We start from the raw sequence: 21,691 nt of genomic DNA on the forward strand, positions 1-21,691 counted from the left end.
TTAGGGGTCTTCACTCATCTCCGCATCAAAGGAAGCCCTTCGCTGCTCTGGCCCTCTACCAACTCCGCTCGGAACTTCAAGTGGCTGAAGAGTTCTGTGCACGGGTTGCTGTGTCCGTGGCCATCATTACTGACGCAGCATTGAATGACATCCCTGAGGCACGTGTACCAGACATGATCGTGCTATTTTCACTCGAAGAGCTCGATGCTGCGTTGGCGACCTGCAGGCCATCTTCGTCACCAGGACCTGATGGCATCACGTATGCTTCCCTATGCCACCTTGGACATGACGCACGTGATCAGCTCCTCAGCTACTACAATGAGTCTTGGTAGAACGGTGCCGTTCCTAGACAATGGAAATCGAGCCGCTTGATCCCCATTCTGAAACATGGAAAGTCTCCGCTTGAGCTCTCATCATATCGTCCGATTGCGTTTCGAGCTGCGTCGGCAAAGTGATGGAAAGAATGATTCTTTCTCGCTTGGAATGGTACCTAGAACGATTCAACATCTATTCGGACGCCATGGCAGGCTTTCGTCGAGGTCGCACGTCCATCGACAACGTCATTGACATCGTAACATGGGTCCAAAATCAAAAAAAGCCTCAAGCGCCTATCTGCGGCACTTTTTCTAGATATAAGAGGAGCTTCGACAACGTCGCCCATGAGGCCATACTGAACTCACTTGAGGCTGTTGGAGTTGGTGGCCTGATATATAAATGGATTCGGGACTATTTGACTGAGAGGCCTTTTTTTCTTACAGACCGAAGACGGCCCCAACTTCAGAACATTACATCTGCCGTGGTGTGCTGCAGGGTGGAGTGTTGAGCCCTATTTTGTTCAACCTCGTCCTGGTAGGACTAGCGGAGTACATACCGCGGTCAGTTCGCGTTTCTATTTACGCCGATGACATTTGCATCTGGGCCTCCGCGGTGACTCGCCCTCAGCTAAGAGCCAGGCTTCAGCGGGTGGCAACCATGACGGCGTCTTATCTCCGAGAACAAGGCCTCAGTGTCTCTACTGAAAAGTGCGCATTACTTGGTTTTGCGCACAAACAAATGTCATTGTATCCTGTTTCCATCAATGGTCAAGCTGTATCCTATGTTAAGACGCATCGCATTCTGGGCGTCATCATTGACCGCAACCTCTCGTGGAGCCCTCACTGCGTCTATCTGAAGAAGAAGTTAGTCGCCATTGCTCAGGTCTTCAAATTTCTCTGCGGGAAAAACTGGGGTACACCAGTCCATTCTATGTTGCAGCTGTACAGGGTTTTGTTTCTCGGACTCCCTCGTTACAGCCTACCAGTGTTGTCAAATGCATGCAAGACGAACTTCCGCGCCTTGGAGAGGATACGAGGTCAAGCCCTGCGCACGTGTTTAGGGCTGCCTCGGCGCACCTCAATAGCAGCAACAATCGCCATCGCGGGAGATCATATAATCCAGACACATGTAGCTGTCGACTCTCTCAGAGCGCACATTCGCCATCTGTCAAGGATCCCCGACCATCATTTGGCCTCCCTACCAGCCAAGAGACCTCAAGCAACCTTTTAACGAGTGATTAGCGCTCATCAAGAGTGCATACCGGCATCTTTTACACCGGCGGCGAAGCCTTCCTCTCCCCTGTGGTGCCTGCGACAGCCTTAAGTGAATTTTGCTATTCCTGGAATTACAAAAAAGTCCAGTCATCCAGCGCCGGCTCTGAAGCAACTTATGCTCCTATTATTGCACCAGACGTATCATGACCGCATTCATATATATACCAATGGTTCGACCACACCTACCAGCTCAACTGCCGCATTCGTCGTTCCAGCCAAGAACGTTATTGAAATTGTCGCACACGACTGCATCTACATCGGCAGAACTTGCAGCTCTCCATGCTGCTATGATGTACATCACCGAAGAGCCAACAGAGAAATGGGTCGTATTTTGTGACTCTAAGGCAGCCCTTCACAGCATCAAGTCTGCATTACGTCACAGAACTTACGAGCAGATGATATCTGACATCAGGGAAGTGCACCACCATGCTCTGGAAAGAGGACAGCACATTATATTTCAATGGATCCCTGCTCACTGTGGCATCGTCGGCAACAACCTAGCTGACAAGGCTGCCCGGTGTGCTCACGAAGATACCAAGACGCGTCCAACAACTTTGGCGAGGTCGGACGCTGCCAGAGCACTTCGCCTACTTGCACGCAAGAAGTCACAAGATCTCTAGATTTCAAGTGGCTTCAATTGCAGATTACGTAAACTGGACCCCACGCTACAGCTACAACTGCCATCTAGCCTTTCCCGCGGCGAAACAACCGTGTTGTGTCGCTTGTGGCTGGGAGTGGCGTTCACGAACGCATACTCCTACCATATGGCAATGGCCAAGAGCCCGATGTGTGACTCCTGTGGGTGCGAGGAGACCATCGAGCACCTATTGTGTTCCTGCCCTCGCTACGATGTCCAGCGCCTCTCTGTGAAAGCAACTTTACGCCGACTGGACTCGAGACCGTTCACCGAGTCAAAGATATTCGGACCGTGGCCACACTCGTCACTGGCTCGAAAAGCGATTCGTGCACTAGTGCAGTACTTGAAGTGCACCGGCTTAAGATACCGTTTCTAGTGTCCTTGTGTATGGTGTCCCTCCCACACGTACTCAGTGCTTACTCTCTCCCTTTCTTCCTCTTTCTATTCCCCTTTCCCCCACCCCCAGTGTAGGGTAGCAAACCGGATGCTGTTCTGGTTGACCTTCCTGCCTTTCCTATCCTTGTTTTGTCTCTCTCTCGCTTCGTTAGGGAATAGGCGCGGGTGCGTGCGCGGAAAATTTCTGTTGGCGACCTGCTCAGACCACGGTGGCTGGTACCGATCGCGTAATTCTTGTCGCCAGCGCTGATTGGATAACTTGGGAATGCTTGTCTGACATACTTGCAGCGGATATTAAGCCGTATTCGCGTACACGTTGCAAATGTTGCAAATGGCCGAGCACATGTGCAAACACAGCAGACATGCTGTTTGACGCCCGGCGCAGAAAGGAAATTCGCTGTGCCCGCGTATGTTGTTCCGCATTTCACTTCGCTGCTACGGAAAGTGAAGTTCGAACATGTCAGTCTCGCGTGAGTGGGGAGGACGTATAGCGCTGATTTGCACGCTTGTGGAAGTTGAACAAGGCGTGATATCCTGTGCCAGAGGGCGGTAAAGCTGTGTCAATCCACCTTTCTCATTCTCCTGTGCTGCCCTCTGCCGCACGCTGCTAGAAACGTTTTGGAAGGGTGCCGGGGCTTCCGCCGATTGATTGGCGGGCTTGCGCCCACGCTGAGCGCGCATCGGCTGTGCAACTCGTGGATCGGGAATCATTAATAATGGATTCTCCGGGACAAAATGTCGTTCCTGGATGCCATGTAGCACTCAGTGACTACTGGGTGAGCAGGCCTGAGTGCACTGTTGTGCAAACAGTGCGGCCGATGAAGGCACGCTGAGTTCCCTTTGCCGACATGGCTGCTTTGGATTTTGTTGTCGCTGATTTTTGCACTTGGAGCTCGTTTCTTTGTATTCTTTTGAAAGATTATTTACACACTTTGCATATTCAAGAAGTCTTCGAGCACAGCCTTCCGCGCCGAATTTATGAAAGTGGTGCACTTGTTTAGACGGACATCTACAGACACAGATCGTTGTTAGCGTCAAATATTGTGAAAAAAGTGCATCGCTTGTATGAAATAATGTGAAAACGTAGGAAAATATACATGTGTCCGCATATGTGCGCCGCCCTGAGACGAGTCAACATGAGCGGCCGAACAACTTAACAACGGCACCTGTGATCCAGATAACATATTACGGGCTGTTAATTTATTTCTGATTCTCGCTTTTCTTTGACTCCATCATACTTACAGTTTGCACGTGCCATAAAACATAATTAGAGAAAAGTGTGCTCGCCTAAATTAAGTGCTCTTTTGTTCTTTCGCGACAACGTGGATACCATAACTGATACCGTTGGTATAACTAAGCGAGACGGATGTTTATGCTGCTGTTTACCGAATGCACCGTCCCTTGTTTCCTGTTTGACGCAGAGGTAAGCAGTACATCTCTAGAATTGAGAAGTGTGTCAGCATAACACTTACAGACCTACCAAAGGCGACCGACAGCCTAGCGTACGGTTGGCAGAGCGCTGTGTCGCCGCTTGCTGATTATTGTGTACGCGCCGTGCGAAGTGAGTGTAGTTGATTTCAAATGGCTAAGGACAGAACGGAACTATAGAAGCAGTTTCCTTCGTCCTAACTGCTCACATTTCAGTTCAAATCCTCCGGTAGCGGGTGCACGAACACGACGGCGCCAGGCTTAACCTTCGCTGAACAGGATCAGCATTGGTTCAAACTTCATGTGCACTACTTCAGAGGGTTGAAGCTTGTGCATTTCAACTTCGTAGGCATGTTCTGACTCACTTTGAGCGCGATTAATTACATATACAAGCGAAGGCGCTTTCGCTATCGCGTTGCCAGTTCGATGGCCGATCGCGCTGGGTTCGGTCGAACGATGGTCGACACACTGATTTTGTCGGTGCCGCTGACAAGAAAGCCTGTCGCAGTGCGACAACTCGCGTTAGTCGGTGGCGTCGTTGTCGGCCTGGTATGCTAAAATGCTTTTAGTGACGCATTGTATTGAATAGTCGGTCAATCGTTGTTGTGAGCGTCTTTTCGGTCTCGTATCGACCTAGTGTTATCGCGCCTTAACACGTGAAGTCAGGCACGCGCTGCCACCACCGGCAAGTGAGGACCTACGCTGCAAAAAAATATTTCATAAGCAACGTGATGTTTTTAAGTGCGCCCAAGTGTAACGCACGGGTTTTCCGTTAAGTTAGCCACCAATGAAAGGCGCCAACTAACTGACTCACGGTGCAGTCGGAACCACTCGGACGAAGCCCTGGCCACTTTGTGTTTTGAAATGGAGTTGCAGTTTTACGCTACGCACGTCTTCGGCACCGCTATGTTTACGACGTCGAGCTACCGGTGGAGTTTCAACGCGGTACGTGGCATGAGTGTTTGCAGCGGCGCGCGTCCGAACCTTATTTCGGGGGACCTCCCGGCGTGCGGCGACGTGCGCGACCCTTCCAAATCGTTTCGCCACTAATCCGCTATAAGACAGGGCGCCTGCGCCGTCGCGCCATGAAAAAGGCGAATTGCTGCTGCAGGTGCGCGTTAGCCTTGTAGTCACTGCCGGCAATTGTCTGTACCATCGCTGGTGATTAGAGCTTCTTTTTTTCTCGCCGTGGCGGAAAGCTGCGCACGACGAACGGTTGTAAACACGGGCGTTAATTCCTTGTGCAGCTGAGGGATGTGAAGCTCGCAGGCCACTCTCGAATCCTACACCTTCAAGTCTCTGGTCGCGATTCTCCCACATCACGACAGTGCACATCTTCCCTCTGCCTCTTCCCCATTTTAAAGGACACTATATAGGGAAAAATCATTTGTTCCGTGTCAGTAAGTTAACCTTTCACAATACCAAAAACGCCACTCTTGCCGCGATAAGACGCTCGGTGAGCCAGAAGAAACGAAACACGCGAAAGACGGGTGGCGACGCCTCCTTGAAGTTTCCGCACCAGCTCACGGATTTTGACAGCGTCTGCTAGGGCCCAGCAATTCGTTAGCGGTAAAGGTCGACTAGATTGCGTTCTAACGAGGCCAAATACCGAATATGGCACGTTTCGCAAACATTTACTTAGCAAACGCGGCCCGAATACGAAAAAATAGATACTGCGAAATACTGCGAAATCTGCGAAATTGAGTCATTGGTTTGCTTTAGGGGTCCCTTTACCTAAATAAATAGTACTAAGCGCTTCCCCGCCTGTCGGCGGAACGCTGTTGGAAAGGCTTGCGGCGACTGACGGCTGCTTGCTCTCGATTCAGAAGGCGTCCGATGGCGGCTGACCTGTGGCGGCACCTGGTGAGCGGTGCGCGGGCTACACGCTGTAAAATGTCTATAGGTTCGCACGTAAAACCTTCTATCAGTTATTTCTAAGGGACGCTGTTCACTTCGCACTTGCTACTAATGCGATGTACCTATTGTTTATTTTATTTCTTTATTTATTCGTTCTGTCAGCCCGACTTCGGGCTATTACAGGAGTGGTAGGTGACAATACACCCAATAATATAATTACAGGATACACAAAGTAAGATTACCTTTTGGGGAATGCACTGATAGTAATACCATGGCAAATGCAGCGTGTAATACAATACCCGGGTGATTACAGTATTAACATTTGGCCGAGTTATGGTTTGCGTACACATGTGCTGACATTTTCAAGAAAGTCGCGTATAGATGACGTCCTTACTATTGAGTATGATACTAGATTCCATTGTTTTATTACTCTCGGAAAGAAGCTATGTTTAAAACAATCATTGCGAGTAGTAGGAGGAGGGATATACATGCTGTGGCGATGGCAAAAGTAGTTACTAGGAGAGAAGTTAAAATAGTCGTCTTTATCAATTTTAGCATGGTCATGAATAATAAGGAGAAGAAAGTTAAAGCGGTCATACTCAGTTCTAGACTCTAGAGAGGGAAGTTGAGCTAGTTCACATAACTGGGTAGGAGAGTGAGGAATTGTGAGGAATATTACAGCATGCGCTTTGAAGCGTTTCGTAACAAAGCTTGTCAAATTATCACATTAGTAGATTTAAAAATGCCCTCATTTGTTAATGAACGGTTATTTCTTCCAAGTATAGACGACGACAAAAAATAACAACAAAAGATAAGGGCTGTTGGGATGTACCCAAACTCCGGGACCAAACGGTAACGTATTTGTGAAATCGGTAATGTCTAACCTGGACGTATTGCAGCACTTTTATCGTGGCCTGGCAAAAGATGAGTGCAGCGTTTATATCACTGCCGCGCTCTGTTCGCAGCTCTACAGCTTCTCACAAAAACGAATTGAATCTAAACTAACTGAAAACTAAACTATCTGAATTTGAAAATTGGCTTGACGGTAATGTTTTGGTAATCAATTTCGACGGCAGCAGTATTCGAGTACACGTGCCACTTTCACCTCTCGTGACCCCCGCCCCCCGGAAAAATGAAATGTTTCCGCCTACGGGTGACAGAATAAATTGAAGGCAAACAAAAAGACTCGGACGAAAGGTGTTTCAGGTCCCGCTTTTAGAAGAAAAGACGAATTCAGGCGGCAAGCGATTGGAACACATTGAGAATAAGCACCCAGTGTACGCTCTATAAGTACAACGGGGTGCAAGCATCTGCATGATCCGTGAATAATGTCTTGCCGGTTATTTCAGTTCACTTTAGGGTGTTTTTATTGCGATAGCAATTATATCGACAGTCCAGGCGCATTTCTGCTGTCGCTGTCGCCGTGATGTTCCGTATAAAGTCCAAGGGCGGCAATGCACTTACAGCGTCGTCGCCGCGCGCCGTATACTCGATGTGCGAGTGAAAGTGGGGAGGAAGCACTCCGTCTTCCATCGCGCGCTAGGCTCCAGGGGACTGGGAGTCGTTCTACTTCGGCAGCTGCTGCGCCTGGCGCGGCAGCGCGGGCCCTATCTTGAAAGCGATCTGCCATGGGGAGTGCTGATAGCTTCGCGTGCGCTGTCTTTTCGCCGTTTAGTTCACGTGGAAGCGAGAGGCAGCGGGAAGGTCAATTCGCTCTCTGCTGCTGCCGCACTTCCTCACTCCAGCGTTTTGACAGCGAGTTTCCGTGGTGATCGAGTGAGAGGTGCTCATGTTCGCATGTGTGAGCTGGACGCCGTGCTTGTTCATTTGATTAGTAAGCGAATGTTTAAAGCGGTTTACACAGCCGATGAAAGTACTAAAATTGCTGAGTATACGTGTTTAATAATTTTCTGTCGCAATCGATGCTTCGTTTTTCGGGATAAACTGCGACATTTATTTTTACTCACCGATGCAGTGCGCACATTTTGCTTATCCAGAAGCAGAGTGAATGTTTCCGATTGGGAGTGTCCGGGAACTCTCTAAATTTATTTAAATGTTGTACATGCGATTTCTCTCGGAAAAGCCGAATTGCGGACACTACTTAAAATGACACTAAACATGAATGCTGAGCTTGATTATCAAATTACACTTTTCAAATACTGAAAACGTCAGTTCTATTGTTGACGGAGTTTTTAAGCCAAGAGAGGGTGAGAGAGACAGAGACAGAGAGAAAGGAAAGGCAGCGAGGTTAAAGGGGCTTTAAGCGAGGATAGGTATAAGCCACAAGAGATGCAAACGCGAAAGGCGGGCCTGATGTTCCCGGGCTAGCTCCTAGTGACGTCATGAGATAGCCGCCCTTGAAGAGATGCGATTTGGTTTCATCATCATCATCATCAGCCTAGTTACGCCCACTGCAGGGCAAAGGCCTCTCCCATACTTCTCCAACAACCCCGGTCATGTACTAATTGTGGCCATGTCGCCCCTGCAAACTTCTTAATCTCATCCGCCCACCTAACTTTCTGCCGCCCCCTGCTACGCTTCCCTTCCCTTGGAATCCAGTCCGTAATCCTTAATGACCATCGGTTATCTTCCCTCCTCATTACATGTCCGGCCCATGCCCATTTCTTTTTCTTGATTTCAACTAAGATGTCATTAACGCGCGTTTGTTCCCTCACCCAATCTGCTCTTTCTTATCCCTTAATGTTGCACCTATCATTCTTCTTTCCATAGCTCGTTGCGTCGTCCTCAATATGAGTAGAACCCTTTTCGTACGCCTCCAGGTTTCTGCCCCGTAGGTGAGTACTGGTAAGACACAGCTATTATACACTTTTCTCTTGAGGGATAATGGCAACCTGCTGTTCATGATCTGAGAATGCCTGCCAAACGCACCCCAGCCCATTCTTATTCTTCTGATTATTTCCGTCTCATGATCCGGATCCGCCGTCACTACCTGCCCTAAGTAGATGTATTCCCTTAACACTTCCAGTGCCTCGCCATCTATTGTGAATTGCTGTTCTCTTCCGAGGCTGTTAAACATTACTTTAGTTTTCTGCAGATTAATTTTAGACTCACCCTTCTGCTTTGCCTCTTCAGGTCAGTGAGCATGCATTGCAATTGGTCCCCTGAGTTACTAAGCAAGGCAATATCATCAGCGAATCGCAAGTTACTAAGGTATTCTCCATTAACTTTTATCCCCAATTCTTCCCAATCCAGGTCTCTGAATACCTCCTGTAAACACACTGTGAATAGCATTGGAGAGATCGTATCTTCCTGCCTGACGCCTTTCATTATTGGGATTTTGTTGCTTTCTTTATGGAGGACTACGGTGGCTGTGGAGCCGCTATAGATATCTTTCAGTATTTTTACATACGGCTCGTCTACACCTTGCTTCCGTAATGCCTCCATGACTGCTGACGTTTCGACAGAATCAAACGCGTTCTCGTAATCAATGAAAGCTATATATAAGGGTTGGTTATATTCCGCACATTTCTCTATCACCTGATTGATAGTGTGAATATGGTCTATTGTTGAGTAGCCTTTACGGAATCCTGCCTGGTCCTTTGGTTGACATAAATCTAAGGTGTTCCTGATTCTATTTGCGGTTACTTTAGTAAATACTTTGTAGGCAACGGACAGTAAGCTGATCGGTCTATAATTTTTCAAGTCTTTGGCGTCCCCTTTCTTATGGATTAGGATTATGTTAGCGTTCTTCCAAGATTCCGGTACGCTCGAGGTCATGAGGCATTGCGTATACAGGGTGGCCAGTTTCTCTAGAACAATCTGTCCACCATCCTTCAACAATTCTGCTGTTACCTGATCCTCCCCAGCTGCCTTCCCCCTTTGCATATCTCCCAAGGCTTTCTTTACTTCTTCCGGCGTTACCTGTGGGATTTCGAATTCCTCTAGACTGTTCTCTCTTCCATTATCGTCGGGGGTGCCACTGGTACTGTATAAATCTCTATAGAACTCCTCAGGCACTTGAACTATCTCATCCATATTAGTAATGATATTGCCGGCTTTATCTCTTAACGCATACATCTGATTCTTGCCAATTCCTAGTTTCTTCTTCACTGCTTTTAGGCTTCCTTCATTCCTGAGAGCATGTTCAATCCTATCCATATTACATTCCTTATGTCAGCTGTTTTACGCTTGTTGATTAACTTCGAAAGTTCTGCCAGTTCTATTCTAGCTGTAGGGTTAGAGGCTTTCATGCATTGGCGTTTCTTGATCAGATCTTTCGTCTCCTGCGATAGCTTACTGGAGTCCTGCCTAATAGAGTTGCCACCGACTTCCATTGCACACTCCTTAATGATGCCCACAAGATTGTCGTTCATTGCTTCAACACTAAGGTCCTCTTACTGAGCTAAAGCCGAATACCTGTTCTGTAGCTTGATCTGGAATTGCTCCATTTTCCCTCTTACCGCTAACTCATTGATCGGCTTCTTATGTACCAGTTTCTTCCGTTCCCTCCTCAGGTCTAGGCTAATTCGAGTTCTTATCATCCTGTGGTAACTGCAGCGCACCTTACCGAGCACGTCCACATCTTGCATGATGCCAGGGTTAGCGCAGAGTATGAAGTCTATTTCATTTCTAGTCTCGCCGTTCGGTCTCCTCCACGTCCACTTTCGGCTATCCCGCTTGCGGAAGAAGGTATTCATTATTCGCATATTATTCTGTGCTGCAAACTCTACTAATAACTCTACCCTGCTATTCCTAGTGCCTATGCCATATTCCCCCACTGCCTTGTCTCCAGCCTGCTTCTTGCCTACCTTGGCAGTAAGGTCGCCCATTAGTGTAGTGTATTTTGTTTTCACTCTACCCATCGCCGATTCCACGTCTTCATAGAAGCTTTCGACTTCCTGGTCATCATGACTGGATGTAGGGGCGTAGACCTGTACAACCTTCATTTTGTACCTCTTATTAAGTTTCACCACAAGACCTGCCACCCTCTCGTTAATGCTATAGAGTTCCTGTATGTTACCAGCTATATATTCTTATTAATGAGGAATCCGACTCCTAGTTCTCGTTTCTCCGCCCAGCCCCGGTAGCAGAGGACGTGCCCGCTTTTTTGTATATGCTTCTTTTGGCCTCCTAACTTCACTGAGCCCTATTATATCCCATTTGCTGCCCTCTAATTCCTCCATTAGCACTGCTAGACTCGCCTCACTAGATAACGTTCTAGCGTTAAACGTTGCCAGGTTCATATTCCAATGGAGGCCTGTCCGGAGCCAGGGATTCTTAGCACCCTCAGCTGCGTCGCAGGTCTGACCGCCGCCGTGGTCAGTTACTTCGCAGCTGCTGGGGACTGAGGGCCGGGGTTTGATTGGTGTGTTCATATTGGAGGTTGTGGCCAAGTACTGCACCAGGGTGGCCAATCCTGCTCTGGTGAGGGAGTGCGTTACCGGTTCTGGTCACCGGGCTCAGGCCACACTCCGGGCCTGTTTATGCAATTTTTATCAACACGCGTTTTTTTTTAATCCGGTGGAAAATTGCCGGCACCGGGATTCGAACCACGGACCTCTTGCACGCGAGGCGGGTGTTCTTCCTCTACGCCACCGCTGCGCTAGTTCCTCTACGCCACCGCTGGTTTAGAGCACGTTAAAGAACACCAAATAGTCAGGGTTAGTCCGGACTCTTCCGCCATGGCGTGTCTCACAATCAGATCGCGGTTTCGGTGCTTAAAACACCAGGATATAATTTTTAAAACCCAAGGGTGTCAAAAATTTATCCGGAGTCCAGCACTATATACCGCGTCTGTCATAGCCCTACTGTTGCTTTAGGACATTAAACCCCACGAATCAACCAACCATATTTTTCTCTAAACTTCGAAAAGCGTTCCAAACTGCGTGAGGCGCAAGTGATGCGTGTAAAGATAAGCAGTACAAGCGGCTCACTATTGGTGGGGATTATTCACTTTGCTGTGTTCACCGCCGCCTCGAATGTTCCGAGGGTACCGTTATCTTTAACTTAGACAAGTGTATCCGCGAACGTCAGGCCATTACGCCATGCGAAATAGAAGTGAAAGGGGGAGGAGGAGGGGAAATAAAGGTGAAGCCCGGACTCTATAGCTAGAAGCCCAGAAAAGAGCGTTGGTGCAGGACACGTGTATGTAGGGCTGAATGTCCGGTGTTCGTATAGGGAGTAAGTCTACACGACGAAAATGGCGCCGTCGCGTACAGTGAACGCCCGAGATCGGCGCTAGCTGTGGGACAATGTAAGCTAGTATTCTTGTTCTTTAGTGCTGAAGGAAGTAGAAGTATTTGTATTGATAGAATTGAGTTTTGATTCTGAACATTTGTTAGTAGCCGAAAAGCGGCACCGACTGTACCAACTTTCGCTGGTATAGTCGTAGTACTTTTCGCTCTCTAAGATGAAAAGTTTCAGTTTGTTCGTCTTTTACTGACATTTTGCGGTCGTTTTCAGCACATTTCTTTGTGAGTGCATAGGCTATGAAGGTTGATCTGCAGTTTTTGCTCAAAACAGGGCATTTACACTAAAACTTTACTGACTTTCGATGCTCGTGCGCGTGAGCGACGGCATCTCGGGCAGCTGCACAAGCGTCTGTTGACAGTGATGACCTCTACGGTCACCGCGGCACTTGCGAGCGCCAGAGCCGCGAGCCCGTCTTTTTGAACAACAAGTGTGCACAGCAAAATGTCTCGCTGTGCGTCTTTGCATGTTGAACGACGGTATACCTCAACGTCGGGAGAGGCATGGCTCCTGAACTTAGTCGAAGTGTCTCTGTTTCACTGACGGCGGATGTAGAGTAATATGTCGCGCGCTCAGTGACGCCTGGTCGCAACGTTCGTGGGCAAATGCATTTATGATACCGATGAAATCGGTGCAGCTTTCCTTTATTGCGAAATTCGACAACAGAAAAGCGTGTTATGGCTAAAAGGTGGCTCAGGCACCTTCACTATACTCCATCGGACTGGGCGTTTGCAGCACCTTTTTTTTTCTTCTTTCTGATGCATGCGATATCGAAACAAATACACAGGAATTGCTGGAGATATGAGGCGTACACAGGTAATATCCTTGCGCAGCGGAATATATAGTTTCCTGTGTAACTGTCTCATTATTGGTAGTATCGTAAAGTTTCGTTTTTGGGAAGTACGGGATACGTTACGGCAATATGTGATGTGTTGTGCATGCACGTCCTATACCGTGAATCACAGTAGTGGATGGTAGCTTCTGAATTAACACCTTAGCAGACTGAAGAACTCCACCACGTTCGGCTTACCTACCTTGACATTTTCGACATTAGGGGCCATCCCTTGGGCCAAACCACAGGCGTGACTCGTCGCATGAATACCGGTGATGCGCGTCATATCCGTCGGCGACCATATCGGGCGTACGCCCAAGAGAGAGAGAGAGAGAGAGAGAGAGAGAGAGGGAGAGAAAACACCTTTATTTGAAGATCCCTGCTGGATTCGAAAGGGGAACGCAGGGGTCGAGAGGCTAGTCGCGTAAAGCTCCCCTTTCCGTCAGACGCAGGCCAGGCCTTGAACCGTAGCGGAGTCCTCAGCCGGCCGGAAAACCCAGAGCTGGCTTTCTGTGCATTCACTGTGCAGTATGGCCTCCCACTGCTCAGGGGTGAGCATCAAATCATTCAAAATGAAGTTGACAACATGCTCGCCAAGAAGATCATCGAGCCATCTTGCTGTCCCTGGGCATCACCTGTCGTGTTGGTCAAAAAGAAAGACATGGCGATCCTGTGTGGATTATTGGCGCCCTAACAAAATTACGAAAACGGATGTGTACCCTCTGCCATGCATCCATGATGCTCTTGATTGCATGCATGGTGCCCGCTATTTCTCCTTCATCGACTTACGCTCCGGGTAATCGCAGATTGCTGTGGACCTTGAAAAGACGGCATTTGTAACAACTGATCACCTTTACCGATTCAAGGTTATGCATGCCGTTCGGACTTTGCAACGCTCCGGCAATCTTTGAGCGCATGATGGTCTCTTTGCCCAAAGGCTTAAAATGGCCCACATGTTTATGCTACTTGTACGACTTCATCGTTTTTTCATCAACTTTCTAGACTCGCATAGAGCGCCTCTCAGCCGTCCTCGACGTTCTTCGTTGGATCGGACTGCCGCTGAACTCATCAAAATATCACTTTGGCCACCGCCAAATCATTGTGCTTGGACATCTCGTAGACGCTAATGGTGTACAACCAGACCTGGGAGAAATATGTGCAGTCAAGAACTTCCCTATTCCTCGATGTGCAAAGCATGTCCACAGCTTGGCGCGAGTGCTTGGCCCTCGTTTGGCCGGTTGGAAAATTCCTTATACGGATGACCCTTCTCTGTAGTTACTGACTAAAACGCTCTGTGCTGGCTGTCCTCTCTCAAGCATCGTTCCGGACGGCTTGGTCGCTGGGCCCTGCGCCTACAAGAATTTTCATAGTCGGTCGTCTACAAATCCGGCCGCCTGCACCTGGATGCAGGTTGCTTGTCCAGGTATCCGGTAGACAACCCTGAAGACGCTGATGAGGACACCGACAACTTCATTTCTGCCGTGTAGGACCTGATTCACATAGGTGACGAGCAATAGCTATGACCCTTCTTTGCGAGAAATCATTACTCGTCGAGAATCATCGCCTAATGAAGCATCCGTGCGCAAATTTGTGGTCCAGGAGGGTGTCCTATACGGTCGCAATTTTCAACCTTATGGACCTTACCTCCTTATTGTCGGGCCTAAACATTTACGATGGAGTGCCCTCACTGAACTTGACAATGCGCCACTGTCAGGCACGTCGGTGCATCTCGCACCTACGAGCGCGTCCGGGCTCGTTTCTTTTGGCCAAGCCTTGCACACTCCGTTCGCCGTTACGTGGACACTTGCGAATTGTTACAACGTCACAAAATACCCCCGCTACTACCTGCTGGTCGCCTTCTGTCAATACACGTACCCATGGAACCATTCTTCCACCTTGGACTAGATCCTCTTGGCCTTTTTTCCCACGTCCACCTTGGGAAACAAATGGATAGAATTGGCATCTGATTACGCTACGCTCTACGCACTTACCCAAGCTCTGCCGACCAGCCGTGCAACTGCTGTCGCGGACTTCTTGTTACGTGACGTTATATTCTTTCACAGCTCTCCGAGAAAATTGCTTGCTGACTGTGGCCGTTACTCTCTCCCTCAAGCCATGGCCGACATACTGCGTTCTTGTCCCACTCAACACAAACTGACAACTTCTTACCATCCACAGACCAACGGCCACACAGAACGCTTGAACCGCACCCTCGCAGACATGCTCGCTATATTTGTTCAGCCGCTTGCTCTTCCCTACGTAACTTTTTCGTATAATCCCTCTCGTCATAATGCACCTAGATTTCCTCCTTTATATCTATTGTATGGAAGAGAGTAGACTTTACCTTTCGACACTATGCTCCGAACATCTGCCGCCTACAAAATGAGTACGGGATGTCATCGCGCGGGCTGACCACGACCGTCAGCGCTCGGCTTACGCGTCGTCACAAAGCAACTAGATACGCCACAATGATGGCTGGGACCCATGAAGCGGCTTTCTCTCCTGGTGTGCTTATGCTTCTGTGGTCCCCTTCCCGCGGTATGGGCCTCTCCGAAAAGCTTGTTTCCCGGTACACGGGACTATGCCGTGTGCTGCGCCAGGTGACACCTGTTTCCTACGAGATTGCCCCCTGTCATTTCCACCTCGTCGCCTTTCCTTCTGTCCAGTGATGTTGTGCACGTATCAAGACCCAATATATACCACTGTGCTTCCGACAAATCCCTTTAGAGCTTCGGGACGGTGCTCCTGCCAACGGGGGTAACGCTACGGAACAGTAATTTTCGTAGCATTACTGTTCCAAGAGCAGGCTTATCATGATTGAAGAGACTATGAGGACGACGGCGTTATGACCTGGCACGGTCTGTTCGTTCTTGGCAGGACTACATGCACATGCGCTTGTAAATATACCTGTATATAGTCATTCATGCATCTTTATACTTGACTATATACATAACTGGCCCTTTCGTTGCGATAGCAACTATACGGACGTTCGGGGTGCGTTTACGCCATCGCCGTCGCCGTTTCCATGACGTCCCGCTATTAACGGCGCATGCGCTGTTCACGAGTGGTGAGCAAGGGGATCTTTAAACAGGCGTAGCACGTTTGGCTGCACAAACGACGAAGCGAGGTGGACGCACAGCCTGCGCTACACTTAATCGGCTCGGTGGCTGAGGCAGGGCAGCGTTCTGCCTTCCGCTGCTGCAGAAATAAGCGTCGTGCACACTGTACACATGGGATACACTGTGCACCGAACTGACAGAAACACGCATGGTGGGGTTGTTTCTGTGCTAGTTGAAAATGACTTACCAGATTGGGCCAATCTACAATTCATGTCGAACATGTGAAGTCGCACTGTGCAAGATTTCGCTGTCAACCGGAATACCGCTTACAGTAAGGTCATTTTACAGACCACCCGGTATGAACGTTGAGCCCATAGTAAACTTGTATGAGGAACTTATGACGACACAAAATGATATTACACTGCTAGGAGGTGACTTTAATGTTCTGGACGTACTGTGGAACCGTGAAGAACCCACATTTTTCACACTCATGGTTGCACGACGCCCTGGGAAGCTTTGTTAACGGCTTATTAAACTTATCTCAGCATGTGTTAGAGCCAACAAGGGTGTGCTCAGGCTCATCCAGCGTTCTGGATCTTCTATTCACGAATGAATCCACCATTATAAAGGATACTACATGTATGTGTGGCATAAGCGAACACAAAATAGTTATATTTTTCTTTCAAGTATCCGTATCGGCATAAATGTAAACAGTCGCAAAGAAAAGTGTAATTCTACGATCAAGGCCATTACTACACAGTCCGGGACGAGCTAAACCTTTTTTACTCCACGTTTGACGCAAAATGCAGTCATGACGTCAACGATGCGTGGTTGTTCCTTACATCTAAACTTCTAACTTTCATTGAGCAACGCGGCCCATCAGAAACGACACGTCCCATCTAAAGCTTTAAGACACGAAGAGATACGCCATGGATGACGCGTGAAATTCACAGCATTATTAATAAAACACGCCGCTTATCCGTTCGCTTTCGTAAGGTCAGATCAGTTGTCATCCTAGATAAAATTTCCGGACTTCAGTGTATTTTCAAGAGCAAACTTCGTCAAGCCAAAAAAACTTTTTTTTTTAGGATATGCAAGCTTCCATAAAAGGTAACAGCAAGTCAATTTGGAAATTTATTCAGAGTAATCGTAAACAAGATATAGGAATACCGCATCTTCTTACGGTGGACGGAACTATTACGGATAATGAACACAAATATGTCGTCCTAAATAATTACTTCAAATCATTGTTTCGGGCCGACTCTCCCGGAGATACTGTCGTTTTGCCAGGTGGTAACAAAGTAACGCAGCCGATGGACGCAATTTCGCTCTCTGAAGAAGGAATCTTCCTCCTCCTGAGCATCAGCGAGAGAGAAAATGATGCGTAGAAAGGCAGGGAGGTTAACCAGAGGCAGTTCCGGTTGGTTACCCTGCACGGGGCTACCCTGCGCTCGCTTTCACGCGCCTCTGTGCTAGGTCTTTCAGTATTTTGAGCTTTCAGCAACTCAATCTCTAGGCGCTTCATTTCTGGTGGCGCTGGCTAGTTGCCACTAGTTCTGGTGGCGCTGGCTAACACTCCCAGGGTTCTACTAGTACACATAAATACCCAAGTAAGTGGATGGGGAAACGCCGCCGCGGTAGCTCAATTGGTAGAGCATCGCACGCGAAATGCGAAGGTTGTGGGTTCGGCTCCCACCTGCGGCAAGTTGTTTTTTCATCCACTTTAATTTCCACTAATTTATCGTTTCTTTATTTCATTTATTCAGCACAAGTAATTTCCCCTATGTTGTCCTTGGTGTCAGTGTTTGTTGGCTTCTCATGATAAAGCTAGAGATGGGTCACATTGCTTGTTTTTAAGAGGTGGTAGTGGTGGGGAAAAACCTTTATTGATGAGGAGACCAAAAGTAAGGAAAATTAAAAAGCAGCGCTTTGCGCGGCCTTCAGGCGCTGCGTCCAGGCCAGGCCTAGTCGCGACGTCCTCCGCCCAGTTCACCAGCCGAAGTTGGAGATCCGGCTCGGTGATGGACAAAGCAGCCTCCTACTGCTGCGAACTGGTTAGGCGCCAAGAGGCCGGGGGCAAGTGTGCCGCGCAGTAGAATAAGACGTGAGCGTAATCCGCGCGGGAGCCGTCACGTAAGCGGCAGGCCGGCGAGTGCGTCCCGGGGAGGAACATTAACTCGGGTCGAACTCCGACGCGGCCCATTCAAATACACGTAAAACGCAAAAAACGTTTTTCTGAGATAACTCCTGGACCGATTTTAGTGAAATTTGTTGCATTTTAGAGAGAAAGTCAAATACTAATGACTGCTTGAAGCGATATTTGGTTTTCGGCCTGAATTTTGTTAAAAGAATTTTAAAGAATTTGCAAGTGCGAGAAATATAGACGCACGAATTTTTCAAATTAATAATTCTGCATCAAGAACATATATCATGGTTCGGTAAACGGAATCCATTAGACCATTCAAAGCGAACAAATTCAATACGAATTGTATAGCTTACGTGAATTTTTTACGTTGTCTACAAAGGTTCTGAAAAAGCTGTATTTTCATATTACTAAACTTCTTCGGGATTCATGTGTAACTTTGTCCGCTTTAGATGTACTACTATATATTATACTATAATACAATACTACTATACTACTAGTATTGTGGTATCTTTTTCATCGCTGAGTTACAGAGTTGTAAACTTGAGAGTTAGGTTTTCTAAAAATATTTGATTTTTGACAATTTTTAATAAAGAATTGACGACTTAAATAAGAAATTCGACACCAACAGTCACTATATGTTACGTTTTTCTTTTAAATGCGACAAACCTCGCCAAATTTGGTGCAGTGGTTGCCGAGAAAAACGAATCATCCGTTTACATTTATTTAGATAGGAGCACCCGAGCTAAAGCTTCCTTTATCTTCCAGACCTTTTCTGCTACAGACGCCCGCTCTTTCTCGAAAATCCATGCAACTCCAAGCGACCGACCTCTATTCCGACCGTCTCCTGCGTATGGTAGAGAAAAGACTTTCTTACAGCTCGCGCGATCTAAACAGTGGAGTGATGTTCCGGCGGGAAGCCTAGACGTACGTTCAATGTGTGCGTTTCTGGATTCCTTCGCTTCGGTTGGGATAATGTGACACTTCCGCACTTCCTTACTCTAACCGCCGGCTGCAGCAGAGGCCTCGCTGTCAACAAATGCGTAGGAAGCAGCCAGCTGCGCCTTCCACTTTTTGCATATCTGCATATGAGTCCTCGCCGTAAATAAAGGGACCATGGAAGAGAAAGAAGGATGAATCAAATGCGTAGAAAAAAAATCTCAGAATTGGGCCCGGTTGGCTACCCTGCACAGTGGTAAGGGGAAAGGGGATGCGAGGGAAAGCAGGAAAGAATAGAAGGAAAAGACAAGAGTTTATGAGTCGCCGACGTATTAGAAGTGTCAGGGTCAATTGTGTACAGTAGTGTACTGAAATGCGAGCAGCTGGCAGTGAATATTAGACGATTCGTGGTCGCGCTTCCTGAAAAGCATTTATTATACAATATCTTCTACAGGCGCATAAAAGGTTGTTTTGATGAATGAATTTCCCTCCGACTTCTTGGAAAACACCATCGTTTCGTGGTAGTCTTCTCACAAATATGAGGTTTCCAAGAAATTGTACGAGGAAGGAAAGAGAACGCCCACACTATTGAGCGTTTTGTTCGATGCTTACAAAATGCAGTTCTCCCGTATGTAAACCACGTGTCTTTTGCCTGGCGCTAACAACTCGTATAAGAACGAGCACAGTGAAGGCGTTTTTCCTTTTGTCTTCAGGTACTCTGATTCCACCCAGACTTGATAGCCTGAAAAAAAGTAGCAATATGTAAGGGGTCGTTTATCGTTGAAAGCCGGAATATTTGCCATGATTGAAAGCTAACGGTCCAGCATTATGTCCACCGATCCGTTTCTGACATTTATGCTCGTACTGCCGCTCAAACTAATAGTCGCTATTTCAGTGGCAGGGAAATTGAGTAGAATTCCTGCGGAACATGCAGACTATGTTCATTGGAGTAAAGTCGCGCTACACGTGACATTTCCGAGGGTGCACATATGGCGTTAAGAAACCGCAGTTGCCAACTGCACGGCTCAGAAAACAGTTTAATGAGCATACGCGCATGTTGCAATAATTAAAAAAAATACGCGCAATAATAAAGAAAACGTCGTGAGGCGCTTAATTAGTGTTTGAAATATCCTGGTATACCACGATAGTTGCAACGCACTTACGACACTAGGATAAGTATTGTTATTGATATACTGGAGCATTTACCAAATTACAGTGCCGTCATCGTTATTTCGGTCATTTCAAAAAAGAGCCGTACCCAACATCGATGTCCAAAAGAGAATGCAGTGCTTATAGTCAGTGTATATAACCTGAAGGACTTCACGACGCACTCCTGGCCCTGGAAAGTAAGGCATGTGCAGTTGACAATAAAGAAAAATAAACGTGGCGTAACAAAGGAAAAAAAAGAAATAGGTACTTACTTTTGCGCAAAACAATAGCGTTGGTGTGCATTTATTCATCGAGGTAAGTCATCGCGTGCGGCTTAGATCTGTGTAAGGCGTGCTTATAACTCAAGGTGCGTGCGTGCGTCAACTGACATTGACGCACGCACGCACACGTGCAATTGGGCACATTGAATTGGGAACCTTCGTTCGCTGATCGAGAACGTGCAAATGTTCTGGAAGCTTTACGCACGCTGGGGCATCTTAGCAAAGCCACCTTTCTGCGTAAATTACGAAATCACAATGTTATTCAGCATTACACATTTTATTCGGTGCACTAAACAAGGTAGTACAGTTAATTCAGCATCTACAGTAGCAGCATACTTAAAGGTAACTTTTCAAGATACCTACCGTGACCAATAGAGACGATGAATTCGTTATGGTGCTGATAAGCTTCAACTGTTTTGTTCAGTTCTGCAAACTGGAAATCCGAGCTGTAAAAGAGCCATATAACGACGCATTGTTTAATGTCGCTTGTCTTGTACGTTGAATGGGGTGTGGACGACGTATGGATTTTCGAGGCGCCTTCGACAATGTCACCCACACTGCTGTACAAGAAGGCCTCCGAAGACTTAAACCAGGCCTGCGCATGACACAATACGTACACAACTTTCTTCACGATCGCACGGTCAGCGTCAAGGTAAATGGAGAGGAATATCAGAAGCGTTATCGCACGCGGGGAGTACCTGAGGGATCGATCTTATCCCCGGTTCTCTTCTCCATGGCCTTGGACAGTGTCAGCGCGCAGCTGTAAAACGTACCTGACCTAGGATACAGCATCTATGCAGACGACATTACACTATGGGCACATACAGGGTCTCCATGTGACATCGAAAGCCCACTACAACAAGCGATCAACGTCATCCACTCCCATCTCAAAGAAATTGGTCTTTCCATCTCACCAGAAAAATCAGAATATATCGTAGTTACGAACCAAAGAGGTCACTCAGCAAAACGCTACCGCAACCTCATCCATCTCCGTATTGAAAATGAACCAATCCCAAGACGCAAAACAATTCGCATTCTCGGATTCCACATCCAAGATGATGGCAAGGCCGAGACTTGGATGCAAAAAACTACACAAAAACTTCACCAATTTAAACGACTGCTATACCGCATCATACGGAGAAACAAAGAAATTCGCGAGCACCATCTATGC

General features: G+C 47.6%; 1 long non-coding RNA gene across 1 annotated transcript; it reads right to left on the reverse strand.

The window, feature by feature from the left end:
• Positions 1-19,501: 19,501 nt before the first annotated feature.
• LOC142570931 (uncharacterized) lies at positions 19,502-21,458 on the reverse strand. The gene is made up of 3 exons (XR_012825716.1): positions 20,884-21,458; positions 20,349-20,429; positions 19,502-19,832 (listed from the first exon to the last, which is right to left on the reverse strand). It is a non-coding gene; the product is annotated as an uncharacterized LOC142570931 (long non-coding RNA).
• Between the last annotated feature and the right edge of the window lie 233 nt (positions 21,459-21,691).

This window comes from Dermacentor variabilis, chromosome 2 (assembly GCF_050947875.1).
Source record: "Dermacentor variabilis isolate Ectoservices chromosome 2, ASM5094787v1, whole genome shotgun sequence".
NCBI classification, from domain to species: domain Eukaryota; kingdom Metazoa; phylum Arthropoda; class Arachnida; order Ixodida; family Ixodidae; genus Dermacentor; species Dermacentor variabilis.